Genomic DNA, 5,518 nt, shown 5'->3' with positions numbered 1-5,518 from the left:
AGTTCTCTATTCCCGTCGTTGCTAACATGCCCGCTGGGCTCGCTATCGACGTGGGTGACAAGATCTTCAAACTTTGTACCAGGCTGATCATGATGGTGCAGGCAAACCATTCTATGGCTTGCCTAGCGAGGATGCAAAAGCACACCTTCAGCACTTCCTGGAGCTGTGTGACACCATCGTCATGAAGGATGTCACATTGGAGACCATTAAGCTCCATTTGTTTCCCTTCTCCTTTGTGAGAAAGGCAAAATAGTGGTTCTATAAGGACTAGGAAGCTGTCAACACATGGACAAAATGCTCCACAACTTTCCTTGTGAGGTTCTTCCCTATGGGCAAAACCAATGCCCTAATCTCCAACTTCTACCAGAATGCTATGGAATCTATCCCCGAGGCATGGGAGAGGCTGCAAGAGTACATACTTGCCTGCCCGTACCATGGGATGGAGAATTGGCTCATGCTCCAAAATTTCTACAATGTGTTGACCCCCATGTCGAGGGGCCATATTGATGCTGCTGCTAGAGGGGCCTTCCTCTCGCTCACCATCAATGGAGCTATGACTCTCATTGAAAAGATGGTATCAAATCAAGGTTGGAGTGAAGAGAGATCCTAAAATAAACAACAAAAAGGCATGCATACCATGAAGGAGATGGATATGTTCACCATAAAGCTAGACCTCCTTATGAAAAGATTGGACGAACGTGCCAACAAAAAAGAAATGCAAGGCACCATCAAGGCCATGGACTCACATATGACATGCGAGGTCTGTGGAGAAGTTGGACACTCAGGGAATGACCGCCCTGAGACCCATGAGAAAGCTGCCTACATCAACAACGAGTTTCATCCACAAGGAGGTAATAACGGGTGGAATAATCAATCGCGTCCACCATTCCAAGGGGCTAACAATTCGAACTTCAACTCAAATTACAATTCGAATCAACCTCTCTTGAAAGATTTAGTATTAGGGCAAGCTAAAATCAATGAAAATATTACTAAAAAGCTTGTCTCTAATGATAAAATTCTTGAAAATATAAATACTAAAATTGATAGTTTATCTTTCTCTATGAAAAATCAACTGAGCTTTAATAAAATGATAGAAACCCAAATTGCTCAAATAGCTGCCGCTATTCCTATCAATCATTCAGGGAGAATCCCAGGGCAACCCAAGAATTCCTTCGAAAATGTTCATGCACTACAGATTAAAGGGAGTAGAGTCTTGCCCAATAGACTATAAACGTTGCCGAAGGTCGGTAGTTATCTTGCTTTTAAATTAAATGTTTTAAATTCAAAATTTCAAAATTCAACTTTTTTAATAAGTATAAACATGTTAAAAAAGTAATAAAATGCCTTTTCTAGATAAGAAAAGTTTTCTAATACCAATTCTTTTAAAAAAATTCATAAAAAATAAAAATTTAATAAACTTTTGTTGAAAAATCAATTCTGAGCAAATTTGAGTTTGATTTTGGGCCAAACCCTAACGGCTAGTTTCAACTGAGCCATTGGGAGCTACCTACCAAAGGGGGGCACTAGCAGGCCCACCAACAGTGCAGACGCACCCACGGTGCGGCCGCACCCGCTAGGCCACCGCATGCACTGCCACTCCTCCAACAGCTCCTAGCCGTTGCTCTCACCCCCATCAGGTTGGTTTGGCACCGGCTATAAATAAGAGAGCCCGGGTGTGAGCTTCACATTTTCACTCTCTTAAATTTGCTCCACCACTCTCTTGCAAAAATTTTCCACAAAAGCTTTAGTGCAAGGAAACTCTGCAGAAATTTTCAAGGTCAAGTCCACCAAGCAAGCTCGCAGGGCGTTCATTTTATTTTCGCTAACATAACCCCGTTCCCGAGTTTGTTTTATGTCATGTTGTTTAGCCATGGGTAGGTTCAGAAAGAAGGTTGCCGGCACACTCAAGAAGATCACACGATCGAGCTCAAGTCGTTCCCGTGGTAGCTCAAGCGCGCACTTCTCCATCGAACATGAAGAGTGCCCTATGCATGAAGACAAGGAAACCATGCAGCGCCAACGAAGAACAAGAAGTAGAGGGGAAGAGAGGGTAAAAGAGAGGTAATAGATTGTTTTTTTGGTACAATTGTGTGTGTTGGGCACCTCAATTGGCCATGGACCTTATATTTATAAGGTGGGGATGGCCTTATCCCTTAAGGAGTCGAAGCCCCTTCCAAATCACGTCAAAACGTGTTTAGATCCGTTCTGGACCTGACAAAGTCGGCTAAGCCGACTCCTGAGTTGGCTAGGCCAACTTCCATGGCCCGAGGTGCTGTTTTTGGTCTAAAAACATGGAGAGTCGGCTTAGCCGACTATGGACTCGGCTAAGCCGACATGGCCCTGGGAAATTCGGGTGAAAAGCTTCCAAAATTCATAATTAATTTATCCGGACTCCAAATTAGGCAAACCATATATGTTTTCGATCATCTCGACGAGAGGAATGCAACGGTGAAGTCTATTCTAGCATTTGAGGAAGTTGGTCAAGTTGGCTTAGCCGACTTAGGGAGTCAGCTAAGCCGACTCTAGCTGGATTAGGCCCCAAAAAGTCATTTCCTTCACTCGGGCTCTAAATGCGATGATACAAGTATCCTTTTTCTGGCCATCTTGATGGTAAAAACATAATAGAGGAGTCCATTATGCACTTTGGACACTTTTGGGTGTCAACACAATGACACAAAAGTCACTATTGAACCTGAATCGCCAATGCATGGCTTACTACTTGCTGAGGTTGATACCATACACGAGTCAGAAGAAGAGCTTGTCAACAATGCTTTGCCATACCCTAGAGATGATACATTAGGTGCTGAAAAAGCAACACAATCTATTGTGGTTGTTGTACTAGGAGGGCTTGTAGTCTTGCGATACCACATCAACCGCGCTTGTGGTGTGGCCACCATAGTGTACCCACTACGTGTGGGGAAGGCCTAGGGGCTATCCATGGAGTTACCTGGCCGAGAGCTTGGCCCTTGTGAGGGGCTCTTGTAAAAATATCAAAGTCAACGACGGGAGTTTGTATCTTTATCTTAATTAAGCTTCTGCATTTAAATTGTGTATTTTGGTTGTATGCTTTACCTTCCTAGTTTAGTGGATAGGCTAGTTTATAGGATTGGAATCTAAGGTTGCATAACTCTTTTACGGTAGAGATAGCAAGACACCTAGCAATGACAAGGTTGAAAATAGATGCCATATGTAACACCCTAGAGTCCAAACGGCTTAGATCCACTCTGCACGCTGAGTGAACCACACCTACCACCATTCCATTTACGCTTTCGTCCTCGCTTCACATAAAAGGACTAACCTGGGGATGGTGGGATAGACTATAGAAGCCTTATATGTTGGTTTAACCCACCTTTAACGATCAAGGTGGGACTAAACCCCTCATAATATCCCATTAACATGCACACGGGTCACTACAGGCCAAATTTCAAATTGGGCCAGATGTGACATACCCTCCTCAAAGGGCCCGACGTCCTCGTCGGCCCAACACACCCACAATCGGGCAAACGATGACCAGGAACGTTCCCTTTTAGCACACGCGATCGTGCATACAGTGCCGGCACATGTGCCATGCCGTGCACCCCGCATGGCCTACACGCGCAATGAACTCCCGTTAGGCGTAGAGTTTAAGTTGCCTAATTCACCCCTCCTCTCTTAGGCATCATGGTTCTTACATCATTGAAGTACCAATCGGTGTTGAAGAGAAAATCTCTTAAGCTAACGTTCTGCAATAGAAAATCGACAATGGGAGCCCAAGCAACAACATGTCTTACGTTGCAAAGACGGTGGTGTAAGTCATTGACCATAGCAAGAGGATGAGAACATTGCAAGGCCTACTCATAGAAGAGATGAACACTGAAAAACTTGCGACCGGGGGCAACCCACAGGCTCCATCGTTGCATCTAATGCCACAATCGCTGCAGAATTTTATTATGAAAATAGTGCGGAGAGAAGTCCTGAGTTGTGTAAAAAAATATTGCTGTGGACAACACTAAATTGGTAGTGCCTACTATCAAAGCATCTAAGGTGAAGAACTATTCCATCACCGAGCAAAAAGTGAAGGAACCAGTTCTTGAGGGTGCTAAATCTGCTGCAGAGGATACAAAAGGAATAAAAAGTATTTCATAAAGAGACCTAGGCAATATCTCTAATGAAGAAGAGAAACAAGTAGAGGCGCACAAGGCTGATTCAAATCTTGCTGCTGTGAAGCTTTCTCAGCGTGATTCCAATAACCATGTCCAAGGTGAGGCAGTTCTTTGTCAAGGCAAAAAAGGTTATCATTGGGAGATCATCGTGCTCCAAGACCTTGACACCACCTGTTGAAGTATATGAAATTCCTGTGAAGTGAAGTGAACAACATTTGTAGTCCATCACTCCACCTATATATATTTACAGTAAAACGTGGTTTAGACTCTTGCATATAATTCATGCTTCAGGTTCTCCATGCATCTCCCAGCTTCATCCATCGCAACATTCCTTATTAGAAAACAAGCATGCTCTCTGCAGTTATTATTTTACTGGGCACATGTTTGGTCTTGTTTATTTTGTTTTTTCTCTTAATTTCTGTATCTTAATGTAAATCCGTTGCTTATAAGACATGCATGGCAAAAAGCCCCGTGGGAGTGAATCAGGTCGTTGGTCGTTCTCACAAGCCACATACAACTGTTGCAGGGGTTTTGGGTTTTCTTGCCCTGCGTGAGAATGCCTTCTTCTTGACCTGTGTGAGAATGTCTTCCCTATCACACAATGCCCTAGGGGTGGTTATACCCCTGCAGGTCAAGTTTTTACAAGACATGCATGTATGTGGATTTATTTACTTTATGTTTATTTAACATGGCTTATCTCGTATTGTTTTGCTTTTAATTAGTTTCCTTCTCTTTAAGTAATTATATTAATTTTGCTGTACATTTTTTCTTATTTCCATGTGATATCGCTTTTCCTTAGTTTTGGTTCTCCTCCCTTCTGTAACACAGATCATAAGCTCTCCTAAGAGATTTTTTGCTTCATCTAATCATCTCTAGAAAAACTCGACCTGCGTGGTAAGACAGCCCTAGTAACCCTAGCCTGAAAACTGGCTCCCACGGGGAGTTGAACTCAGGACCAAATGAGAGCTACTCAAGCCACCTAACCAAGTCAGCTAGAGGCGCTTTCGCATCTAATCATATCTCAGTTAGCTCCCTTGCATTCCCATGTTCCCACATTCCCAACAAAGGGCAATCGATCTTGGAAAGTTGACGAGTGAGCTAACTAACTTGTCGCATATCATCCTCCCTTCCAGCGATAACTTTTCAGTTTCATCGATCCGTAGCTAAATGTGACTGGTCTCTTGGAAGGAGCCATTGAAATTAATCTTCTTCTGAACTTTGGCTTGGCACAAATATGTTTCAACCAGCAACTTGGCATTCACCATTTGCCATTTGGTCTCATGAACAACTAGGACTGCAGGGTTGTGATTGTCCATACTCTCTTTTACATAGTTATGATTCTTTCAAATTCTTGGCAAAACTTACATGTACAAAAT

The 5,518-nt window shown here is 43.1% G+C and overlaps 1 non-coding gene across 1 annotated transcript; it reads right to left on the bottom strand.

Annotated features, from left to right (window-relative positions):
- Positions 1-335: 335 nt before the first annotated feature.
- LOC136524974 (small nucleolar RNA R71) lies at positions 336-441 on the bottom strand. The gene has a single exon (XR_010776316.1). It is a non-coding gene; the product is annotated as a small nucleolar RNA R71 (small nucleolar RNA).
- Between the last annotated feature and the right edge of the window lie 5,077 nt (positions 442-5,518).

This window comes from Miscanthus floridulus, chromosome 18 (assembly GCF_019320115.1).
Source record: "Miscanthus floridulus cultivar M001 chromosome 18, ASM1932011v1, whole genome shotgun sequence".
In the NCBI taxonomy this organism is placed as follows: Eukaryota; Viridiplantae; Streptophyta; class Magnoliopsida; order Poales; family Poaceae; genus Miscanthus; species Miscanthus floridulus.
Note: the sequence above shows the minus strand (reverse complement) of the source record. Positions and strands in the feature narration are given on the sequence as shown.